The sequence below is a fragment of the Mus caroli genome, unplaced genomic scaffold, assembly GCF_978045245.1.
Source record: "Mus caroli unplaced genomic scaffold, Mus_caroli_1 scaffold_15, whole genome shotgun sequence".
In the NCBI taxonomy this organism is placed as follows: Eukaryota; Metazoa; Chordata; class Mammalia; order Rodentia; family Muridae; genus Mus; species Mus caroli.
The window spans coordinates 6,916,901-6,929,877 of NW_028227270.1; positions in this window are offsets into that span (position 1 = coordinate 6,916,901).

The following is a 12,977-nucleotide window of genomic DNA, read 5'->3' on the forward strand; positions in this document are numbered from 1 at the left end:
ATAGACCACATAATTGGTCACAAAACAAGTCTCAAAAGATACAAAAATATTGAAATTGTCCCATGCATTCTATCAGATCACCATGGACTAAGGCTGATCTTCAATAACAAAATAAATAATAGAAAGCCAACATTCACATGGAAACTGAACAACACTCTTCTCAATGATACCTTGGTCAAGGAAGGAATAAAGAAAGAAATTAAGGACTTTTTAGAGTTTAATGAAAATGAAGCCACAACATACCCAAACTTATGGGACACAATGAAAGCATTTCTAAGAGGAAGACTCATAGCTCTGAGTGCCTCCAAAAAGAAACTAGAGAGAGCACACACTAGCAGCTTGACAACACACCTAAAAGCTCTAGAACAAAAGGAAGCAAATTCACCCAATAGGAGTATCCTGCAGGAAATAATCAAACTCAGGGGCGAAATCAACCAAGTAAAAACAAAAAGAACTATTCAAAGAATCAACCAAACGAGCTGGTTCTTTGAGAAAATCAACAAGATAGACAAACCCTTAGCCGGACTCACTAGAGGGCACAGGGAAAGCATCCTAATTAACAAGATCAGAAATGAAAAGGGACACATAACAACAGATTCTGAAGAAATCCAAAACACCATCAGATCCTTCTACAAAAGGCTATACTCAACAAAACTGGAGAACCTGGATAAAATGGACAAGTTTCCAGACAGATACCAGGTACCAAAGTTAAATCAAGATTAGGTTAATGATCTAAACAGTCCTATGCCCCCTAAAGAAATAGAAGCAGTCATTAATTGTCTCCCAACCAAAAAAAGCCCAGGACCAGATGGGTTTAGTGGAGAGTTCTATCAGACCTTCAAAGAAGATCTATTCCCAGTTCTTCACAAACTACTCCACAACATAGAAGCAGAAGGTACTCTACCCAACTCATACTATGAAACCACAATTACTCTGATACCTAAACCACAGAAAGACCCAACATAGATATAGAACTTCAGACCAATTTCCCTTATGAATATCGATGCAAAAATCCTCAATAAAGTTCTTGCTAACCGAATCCAAGAACATATCAAAATAATCTTCCATCCTGACCAAGTAGGTTTCATCCCAGGAATGCGGGGATGGTTCAACATACAGAAATCCATCAAAATAATCCAGTATATAAACAAACTCAAAGACAAAAACCACATGATCATCTCGTTAGATGGGGAGAAAGCATTTGACAAAATCCAACACCCATTCATGATAAAAGTCTTGGAAAGATCAGGAATTCAAGGCCCATACCTAACCATGATAAAAGCAATATACAGCAAACCAGTAGCTAACATCAAAGTAAATGGTGAGAAGCTGGAAGCAATCCCACTAAAATCCGGGACTAGACAGGCTGTCCACTCTCGTCCTACCTATTCAACATTGTACTTGAAGTCCTAGCCAGAGCAATTCGACAACAAAAGGAGATCAAGGGGATACAAATTGGAAAAGATGAAGTCAAATATCACTTTTTGAAGATGATATGATAGTGTATATAAGTGACCCTAAAAATTCCACCAGAGAACTCCTAAACCTGATAAACAGCTTCAGTGAAGTCGCTGGATATAAAATTAACTCAAACAAGTCAATGGCCTTTCTCTACACAAAGAATAAACAGGCTGAGAAAGAAATTAGGGAAACAACACCCTTCTCAATAGTCACAAATAATATAAAATATCTTGGCGTGACTATAACTAAGGAAGTGAAAGATCTTTACGACAAAAACTTCAAGTCTCTGAAGAAAGAAATTAAAGAAGATCTCAGATGATGGAAAGATCTCTCATGCTCATGGATTGGCAGGATCAACATTGTAAAAATGGCTATCTTGCCAAAAGCAATCTACAGATTCAATGCAATCCCCATCAAAATTCCAACTCAATTCTTCAACGAATTAGAAAGAGCAATCTGCAAATTCATCTGGAACAACAAAAAACCTAGGATAGCAAAAACTCTTCTCAAGGATAAAAGATCCTCTGGTGGAATCACCATGCCTGACCTAAAGCTGTACTACAGAGCAATTGTGATAAAAACTGCATGGTACTGGTATAGCGACAGACAAGTAGACCAATGGAACAGAATTGAAGACCCAGAGATGAACCCACACACCTATGGTCACTTGATCTTCGACAAGGGAGCTAAAACCATCCAGTGGAAAAAAGACAGCATTTTCAACAAATGGTGCTGGCACAACTCGTTGTTATCATGTAGAAGAATGCGAATTGATCCATTCCTATCTCCTTGTACTAAGGTCAAATCTAAGTGGATCAAGGAACTTCACATAAAACCAGAGACACTGAAACTTATAGAAGAGAAAGTAGTCAAAAGCCTCGATGATATGGGCACAGGGGAAAAATTCCTGAATAGAACAGCAATGGCTTGTGCTGTAAGATCGAGAATCGACAAATGGGACCTCATAAAACTGTAAAGCTTCTGTAAGGCTAAAGACACCATCAATAAGACAAAAAGGCCACCAACAGATTGGGAAATGATCTTTACCTATTCTAAATCAGATAGGGGACTAATATCCAATATATATAAAGAACTCAAGAAGGTGGACTCCAGAAAATAAAATAGCCCTATTAAAAAATGGGGCTCAGAGCTAAACAAAGAATTCTCACCTGAGGAATACCGAATGGCTGAGAAGCACCTGAAAAAATGTTCAACATCCTTAATCATCAGGGAAATGCAAATCAAAACAACCCTGAGATTCCACCTCACACCAGTCAGAATGGCTAAGATCAATAATTCAGGTGACAGCAGATGCTGGCGAGGATGTGGAGAATGAGGAACACTCCTCCATTGTTGGTGGGATTGCAAGCTTGTACAACCACTCTGGAAATAAGTCTGGCGGTTCCTCAAAAAATTGAACATAGTACTACCGGAGGATCCCGCAATACCTCTCCTGGGCATATATCCAGAAGATGTTCCAACCGATAAGAAGGACACATGCTCCACTATGTTCATAGCAGCCTTATTTATAATAGCCAGAAGCTGGAAAGAACCCAGATGCCCCTCAACAGAGGAATGGATTCAGAAAATGTGGTACATTTACACAATGGAGTACTACTTAGCTATTTAAAAGAATGAATTTATGAAATTCCTAGGCAAATGGATGGACCTGGAGGGCATCATCCTGAGTGAGGTAACCCAATCACAAAAGAACTCACACAATATGTACTCACTGATAAGTGGATATTAGCCCAGAAACTTAGAATACCCAAGATATAAGATACAATTTGCTAAACGCAAGAAACTCAAGAAAAAATGAAGACCAATGTGTAGACACTTTGTCCCTTCTTAGAATTGGGAACAAAACACCCATGGAAGGAGTTACAGAGACAAACTTTGGAGCTGTGACGAAAGGATGGACCATCTAGAGACTGCCATATCCAGGGACCCATCCCATAATCAGTTTCCAAACAGTGACACCATTGCATACACTAGCAAGATTTTGCTGAAAGGACCCAGATATAGCTGTCTCTTGTGAGACTATTCCAGGGCCTAGCAAACACAGAAGTGGATGCTCACAGTCAGCTATTGGATGGATCACAGGGCCCCCAATGGAGGAGCTAGAGAAGGTAGCCAAGGAGCTAAAGGGATCTGCAACCCTATAGGTAGAACAACAATATGAACTAACCAGTACCCTCCGGAGCTCATGTCTCTAGCTTCATATGTATCAGAAGATGACCTAGTCGGCCATCAGTGGAAAGAGAGGCCCATTAGTCGTGCAAACTTTATATGCCTCAGTACATGGTAAACGCCAGGGCCAAGAAGTGGGAGTGGGTGGGTGGGGGAGTGGGTGGGGGAGCGTGTGGGGGACTTTTGGGATAGCATTGGAAATGTAAATGAAATACCTAATTTAAAAAAAAAAGAAATTAAAAAAAAAAAAGAAGCTATTTTGGAGATGCTTTGGTGGGAGGCTCTGAAGTCTGGACCTGATCAAAGCAGCATAGTGGGACTGTACCTTAAAAAAAAAAAACAAAAAAACAAAAAACACAGAATTTAATTAAAAATTTAAACTCAATCTTGCCTCATTTTATTTCCACATCATTGCTACTATAGCTTCAAGCCCCTGTGTTCACCCGACTCACACTCTTACACCAGATCCCCTTCACAAGACAATTTCCCTAAACTCAGAAAATTACCAGGAAGCCAACATGTTAGAGTCAATGGCAGACTCTGCTAAGCTGCGAAATCTGCTCTCCACCACCAGTTGAATTTGGGTACATCTATTTGTGCAGTGTGCTAGACAAAACCATGCTTCTAAAAGCCAGAATCAGACTATGCCCAGCATCCTCTTTAAAATCAAGCCAGCACAGAAGGCAGTGTCACGTGATGCTCGTGCACTCATTCAGGAACTTCTATGCCGTCTGTGACTCTGCCTCCAAACCCAGAGCCCATGGGGTCCATGGGATCCTTTCGTAGATTATGCAAAAATGTAAATCAAAACTCAAGGGGCATAGTCAGTTTTCACAGAGGAAGCCTCCCCAAGTCTTTTTGGAATGAGAATAATGCATATTCCACCGCCTAGGACGCATGCTGGTCAGACTACAAACATAGAACACATTCAAGCAGCCCCCCTCCAGTGGAAATCACCTCAGAAGGGCTAAGGCATGGCACCGAAGGCAACTGAAGAAACCTGTATACTTTAAGCATCTATTTAATAGAAGAACGACAAAAAGAAAAAAAGAAAAAAAATGGGTTCCCATCTGCTTCCCCTAGCAGTCTCCACAACATCATTCACTGGCCAAATTGACAGGAGGGAAAATACAGACTGCCAGAAACACAGACCCAGAATGTCATCTCATTCAAGCTCTGTTCGTTGACTCTCTGACCCTGGGCATGTATGCTAAATCCTAGCAGTTGCACATACCACTAGCCAGAAGGCTTGATGAGAAGCAGGGCCAACAACGGAAGACAGGAAGAGTGTGTAGACGTTGCTGTTAGCAGTGTGGCATCTATGCCAGTCCTTGGAAGACCATTCAACACATCAATGCTGCTGACTTCAGAGCTGGGGGAGATTTCGCACAGCCTCAGACGTAAAGAGGCAATGCCATCGATGTGACAGGCAGGCTTGACTGGCTACCTATGTATTTATACAAGAGTATTCTACTCACATACATGAATAGCCGTGCCATCAGAAGCAGTATTTTCAAATAACAAGACTAAAAATAAATACATCAACATGAAGTGGCACAAAGTAAGATGGGACACTCTCTTTAACAATCTGTATTTTTATTTAATGTGCACTGGTGTTTGCCTGTGTATATCTGTATGAGAGTGTCAGATCCCCTGGAATTGGAGTCACAAACAGTTGTGAGCTGCCATGCAGGTACTCGGAAATGAACCCGGGTCCTGTGGAAGAACAGCCAGTGCACATAACCACTGAGCAATCTCCAGCCTTCATGCTCTCTTGAGCTTTAAATTTTCATCATAGTCTAAGGGTGGTGGATGGTGCTGATGCTACAGGTTACTGGACATGACATGTCCGTCGACTTTTCCAGTGCCTGTTGCCGATTTTCTTGATCATTTTTAGCTTTGCAAATGCTGTTCTTTCTGAAATCTCTCAGCTCACACTCCCAATTGCCTCGGCTCACCTATCCAGTTCACTGCACTTCATTTCTGCACACAGTATGTGAGCCTTCATTGTTCACCCACCTGAGCACTCCCTCCTCCTGTCCCCAGAACCCACCTACCCACCCCCATTCTACCAGATTGTGCTAGTCTATCAAGATGAAAACAACACTATGACATTCGGAACAAACTTCTCCTGTGAGATGCACACAGGAACCCTCTGTTGTACAATCTGCACTGGGCCCGCATGCAAGGGAGATTCACCTCGCCGATAGGAGATCCAGACTGCAGATCACAGGGCAGACTGACTTCTGCCCCTCAGTTGAGTGCAAGAATACTTATCTCCTTATTTCCAAATTCGTCTCAAATGGCAGCTAGTCCTGGAGAGATGTAAATATGTAAGCAAAACCCAGGACCATATTCACAGGTTATCCTTTCTCAAATGCCAGCATTTTGCAGTTGCCTTATCAGAGGCTGATTCAACTCCTTATTCATAAAAGGCCAGCAACAAGAAAGGGCAGCTAAGCATGCAGGGAAGACTGCAGGAGTTACCACCATATACTGATGCCTTTGTTCTGATATACTGTGTGGGACTGAGCTGTGGGCATCGTCTCTAAGTGTCTCTTTCTTGTGGTCTCGGGGATACTCTTAATCCATAGCATTACTGAAGAAGCCCTTTCAGGAGCAGACACAGGAAACTTTTAACAATCGTGGGCGGTGCTGAATTTTTATCCAACACCCAGGACAAGACTATAGGCACTCTACCAGCATGTAGCTTGCAACTTGTTAAAACTTTTTTAGAAGGAAAAAAAAAATCACATTGGCTAAAAGCTAAACATTGTTTCGTCACTGTAAGAGCAACAAAGATACACATTTTTCAAATATCTGTAGTTGCTTTCCATAACACAATGCAATGTTCTGCCCCTGCCATTAAGAATAACAATAGAATCTACAAATGAATGTCTACTATCATACTTGAAACATTTGACTATGTTTGCCAGTGGCTTGGGCTGAAAAACAAGATAAAGTTACCCTGTGTCTTAGTCAGGGTTTCTCTTCCTGGACAAAAAGATCATGACCAAGAAGCAAGTTGGGGAGCAAAGGGTTTAGTCAGCTTACACTTCGCACATTGCTGTTCATCACTAAAGGAAGTCAGGACTGGAACTCAAGCAGGTCAGGAAGCAGGAGTTGATGCAGAGGCCATGGAGGGATGTTCCTTACTGGCTTGCCTCCCCTGGCTTGCTCAGCCTACTCTCTTAAAGAACCCAGGACTACCAGCCCAGAGATGGCACCACCCACAAGGGGACCTCCTCATCTTGATCACTAATTGAGAAAATGCCTTACAGCTGGATCTCCTGGAGGCACTTCCCCAACTGAAGCTCCTTTCTCTGTGATAACTCCAGCCTGTGTCAAGTTGACACACAAAACCAGCCAGTACACCATGTTAAAACATATTTTGAAGATTCTTTGCCCATAAAAATGTACAAGATAATTGGAACTACATTAATTCATTTTATTTTTTCTTAATTTTCATTTTATTTCATGTGTATGGATATTTCGCGTGTGTGCCTACGTCTCTGCATCATGTACACACCTAATGTCTATGTCTCTGCATCATGTACACACCTAATGCCTACAAAGATCGAAAGAAGGAACCACATTCTCTAGGACTGGAGTTAAGAATGTTATGAGCCACGGTGTGATTGCTAGGAATTGAACTCAGGACCTCTAGAGGAGCAGCCAATGCTCTTATCCTCCGAGCCATTTCTCCAGCTCCAAATAGATTTGTTTTCCATCTGTACAATGTTAATCCTTGTCGTGGTTCCCCTTGTGGCTGTCTTCTACAACCCAAGGTTGGTATCTTTGATGAGTTCTGTCTGTGGAGGGCAAGTCCACTCCCTTTCCTGAGATGGCCCTAATAGGAATAAAAGCACAATGATAACCCACCATTCTTCTAGCGTTTAGCAACAGGTCAATATTCCCACACTCAGGTACCTTCTGATCTGTCTCCTTCATCTTCCTCATTGGAAAACACCCAGCTAGAAACTTAGTGTGCAAGCTCAGAACCCCGAAATTCTGTCGACTCCTTCCCAGACCTTTTTTTTTTCCTTCCTTCTTAGACCCTACATGTTGGCAGAAATATTGAAAGATGAGCATTCCCACATTCTTCAAAATACCTAGACCTCTACTGAGGAGATTTGACCTGCCATCTTGGACTGATATTGGTGATTGCCTGAGCCACTGAATATACATATGGAGAAAACACTTTATGGGGGTATGAACCAAAGCATTAATCGTTATCTCTGTGTAGTAAGGACCACACAATCTCAATCTGCTTCTTTACATAATGTATTCTGCAAATGTTCTGCAGTGATGAATTGCTTTCATGCTCAAAAAGAAAAGTGGCTTTTGTTTTGTTCTGGTTTTACATTTGGCTTAACACTATGCCAAGTCATACAGTCTACCTTGCCCTGAGCTTTTTCCCTTAGTATATCATTTCTTCTCTTCTCCACACGCTGCTTGATGAGAAAGGGCTTTCTCTCTACAAAGAAGACTAAAATCCATAGACGAATTTTTAAGAGAAAATACATGTTGAAGGTTTTTAAACCTTATCTAGCATAACCAGCCAGGTTTTGCCGTGTGCTTTACACCATAGGAAAAAGAAGGTAAGTCATGCATTGATGACGTAACACATCCATGGTCTCCTGGTACTGGGAGAACTGCAGAACTAAAATTTAAGTTAAATAGAGTTTGTAACTAAATTTGAATGATACAAAGTTAAAAGTGAGTTGGAAAAAAATGTAACACAGAACCACAAATAAGGGAGCCCTGGAAATGGAAAATTGTATCTTAGAGGCAAAGTCAGCGCCCATCAGCAATGGATAAGTTTTCCTACATGCTCCCCTGTGCCATGCTTTGGTTGCAGGACATGGGTCCTTCTGTATTGATGGGATGTACCTGCCATACTGGTCTCACTCTAACTGTGACGTATCTGTCCTTCCAGAATGTACTCTTTATGGGTTTTATGTTGTGTTGAAGAGTGTGGAAGCCACTCCCCTCTTCTGTGTCTAGAAGTATCAAAATCCACTGTTGAATATTTGGGTTTCTTTAGTCAGAAGTCTACAGGTCTTCGTCACTGATTTCCTCGTTATAAAAATCCCTATATCTGAACTTAGTAACTAGAGTGTACTTGCAAAAATGAAGACATAGGAAAAAAGCCCTCAGTAAGCTACCATTTCACACATATTAATACAGCTACAGTAAAAAAAGGTAGTTAATAACAAGTGTTCGAGAAATTGGAACACTCATCCATTGCCAGTGTCATTGTACATTGTCAATATAGAAAACAGTAGTTTCCAAAGTACTGTTCCAAAATTGTTTTAATAATTCCACAAAATCTTCCACATAGAATTTCCAAATGATTGAAATTCCACTCCTGTGTACAAACCTAAGAGGGGGAAAAAAAGACTTGTGGTGAAATGCTTATAGTAGCATTATCCATAATAGCTAAAAAGTAGAAATAATGTAAATGTCCATCAATAATATTATAAATCCATACAATGATGTATTTATTGTTCAGCAGTAAAAAAAAGATAAATAAAGAAGGATGGTAAATGGTCCAGTAGATAAAGGCATTTACTGTCAAGTCAGATGAACTGAGTTTAGTCCCTGGGATCCGTATGGTCAAGGAGTTTGTCATCTGACCTCCACATACAAACTGGTATGTACTCACACTTTGTCACCCCAGTTGCAATGGATGCCCTTCACACCCAGTTTCAACCCTGACATCATTCCTCAGTTTTAAAGAAAACTGGGGCTTCTTGATAGAAAGGCTTATTCCATGCTTACCTAGGACAACATGTACCAGAAAGCAATCAGACTCTGTGATTAACAAGGTTAGAGAAAGCTGATAGGGAGCTAGACTGCCCAAGGCTCACAAACGTGGTCCACATAAATTTTCTTCTGTATGTTATCATTTCCTTATCTTGAATTCTATCATGTTAAACCTTCAGTCTAATGAAGACAAAAAAGATTCCATGAAACACTTTCACATGGTGTTCAATAAAAAATGCTGACTATTCAGAATTTTTTTCTACTCCCACTAGGTCCAATTTACCTATTTATTATTTGCTTCCTCTGAGTGTGGCTTGCTCAGAAAACAAAACCTATAAGAAGGCATAAGTGAATCTTAAACACTTTCTTGGAGTATGTAAATCATGGGCCAGTAGTGAGGGATTCAGACTAAAGAAGGAAAAAAAGAAGCAATCTAATATGCTATGGAAATAGCCTCCTTCACTGTGACTGGATTCTCAGCTGGACAAAGCAACCAGAGTTTTTGCATAGAAAGCAAGTGGGAGTTAGAGAAAGGACTGAATGAGATGAAGGGGTTTGTAACCCCCATAGGAAGAAATACAATATCAACCAACCAGACCCCCAAGACCTCACAGGGACTAAACCACCAACCAAACAGTTCACATGGAGGGACTCATGACTCCAGGTACATATGTTGCAAAGGATGGCCTTGTCTGGCATCAATGAGAAGAGAGGCCCTTCAGTGTAGGGGAATGTCAGGGTGAAGAGGTGAAAGTGGGTAGGTCACCCTCATAGAAGAATGGGGAGGGAGAGGGGGTTTCTGACGTGGGGTTGACCAGGAAAGGGGACAACATCTGAAATGTAAATAAAGAAAATATCCAATAAAAGAAGAAGGGGAAGGAGAAAAAGAAGAGGAGGAGGAGGAGGAGGAGGAAGAAGAAGAAGAAGAGGAGGAGGAGAAGGAGGGGGAGGAGGAGCTCCCTCATCTCTACATCAGCTCTACATCAGCTCCTGAAGTAGAAATTTCTGGTTTCTTTGGAGATTCAGTTGTGTTATGTGATGTTTTTCTGGAAACTGTCTTATGAGAGGATGCTTTTGCTGAAGCAGACATGTGGGAGGATGTTTTGCTGAGAACAGACACATGTATTTCTAGAAGCTGTCTGGGATAAGGGCATGTGATGTTTTGCTAGAGTAGTCTGTTGAGAGAACAAGGGACGTTTGGTAAAGATATAAGTCTGACTCAACAGACAGTGGACAGAACTGTGGCATTGGTTCGCCTTGCCCCTCTTTGCTGGTCTTTGGTGTGCTTTGCTGACACTGGTCTTCACTGACAACACTGGCCTTGGTTCACCTTGCCTTCTTCATTGACTTCATAGAGAGAAATGCACCAAAGAACTTCCATGATATTCCAGTAACTTCTTGCCAGTTCCGCAGACTCGGGCAGATTATCAGAGCCTTGTGGTTTCTTCTGGATCAGACTGCCGTTGCTAGTTCATGAATAGTGTAGTGTTTGTGAGTAGGTTGAGCTGATTCTGCTCATTTGTGTGAACTGAACTGCTGATATCCTGACAACACAGACTGGATTTGCCACAACAAACTATAATCTAACCAGGCCCACACCCTCCTTTGCTCTATTAACCTTTCCTTTCTACTACTCCTAGTGGGGAGTGGGCTAGAAGGAAGGTTAAAGCACTTAAGTACACTTATTAAAGTACATTTTGAAAAGTATATGCCTACAGGCTTATATTGACTATGTCCAGTGAGCCTTCTGTGGAATGACCCTTCTGCTTAGATTAGACTGTTTCCATGTGGTAAGCTTCTTCCATCTCCTGACTATCCTATAAATGGAAAGTTAGAGTTAGCATTTTGATTAGATTCAACTTACACATTTTTGTCTAGAGTTCATCATGAATGAAAGCACTTCTTAGCACTCGATCCTGTCAGGACACACTTAGAGCTGTCTGATAGATACAACGGCTGGCTGCTGGTTTTCAGTAGTAGCCTGCTCCTCCCATAATGCCTTTCTAAGTTTCCTCTTGATTCAAGAGAGACATATAATTACTGTGGGACTATATAAATGTCTATATAAGTTACTAGTGTGCCAACACCTCCTCTGAGAACAAAGCATTCCATCCTGTGGGAAGTTCTGGATACTTATGAAGTATGTAATAACTCAGATCGTTTTCACATTTATTGTATGTGTGTGAGTGTATGCGCATGAATGTGCAAGAGCACGTGTGGATGTCAAAGGACAATCTGTGGGAACCAGTTCTCTCCGTGCACTGTATGGTTCCCCGGGATGGAACTCAAGTGGTCAAGGACCACTTTTCCCTGAGGAGCCATCTGGCCAGCCCTAAAGCAGTTTCTCACTGCTGTACATACATTATTACAACTCAAAATAGCTTCAAGAAGTCCCGAAACTAACCAGACCCAACAGGCCCCTCCCTCCCTGCCAGAGTAAGCAGTAAAGGCTGAGGGTCCCTCTCAGGCCTTAGGAAGATGATCTGCAATGAAGATTCTCAGAGAAGAAACATAGTCAAGGAGACTCTGAGGCCAGACCTGCTGCCCGGAGGAAGCAGAAACCAGCTAAGCTGCCTGGAAGATGTTTGAGCCAGCTGAGGCACCTGGAAAGGACACTCTTCAATATGTTAAACTTACTTTGTGACCTGTTATCCATGCTGGGTGAGCTTTGGTGATGCAGCTATCTTTGAGTCATTTCTGCTTCTCTAACCTTTCACCCATATTCCCATAAGTAACTTCAATAAAACTCATTGGTTCATCAAATTGGACTTTGGTGATATCTTTACTTTGGTCTTTCCAGTTCCCCATCTGGGGTGAAGAGATGTGTGTTATGTTTCCCAGGAAACATCTTATCACCCAGCAGTTACCCATTAACCATTCCCCCAATGGCTCTCATATCTATTCTCATTCAGTCCTTTTCAATAAGTCTTATACACAATATATTTCAGTGTGTAAATGTATGTCAGAGCAGGTGGGGATTTATTTCTCTCCTCCACTATCTTTAATCCCACTCCAGGTATTGGATTTTGGGTGGTCTTCAAGAGACTGAGATTAATCTGCATAAGATAAAAGGCTCTGAATGGTTCTACAACCTGAGAGAGTGTTTAGCCCCCTTTCATCCTGTTAATAGGTAAGTGGTGAATCTTGAGCTGTGACTTTTCCTAAAAGCTAATGCTTCCAAAATACAAAGGATAGAACGCATCTTCCTAAATGTTAGTTTATGAAACAGCCGCATTCATTTGTTGGTTAACTCATGCGAAACTGCTTTGTGGCTTTGGGGGGGTAAATGGTTGTGTCTGCAACTGGCTATCTCCAAAATCATAAAGGAAAACTAACCTTTGGTACCTACTGGGCTCGTCTATAAAGATGACTTTGGCAATTTAGGACATTTAAAAATGTTTACCTTCCAAAAGCTCCTTAAATCCAAGTCCTAAACAGAAACTGCCCCCTCTTCCATTATTGCTTACATTGTGAAATGATGCTGCCACCCACTCATCCCATCACACTAGAAACACAAGAACCAGCCTCGTTTCCTGTCGGTTCTGCCTATTCTCTGG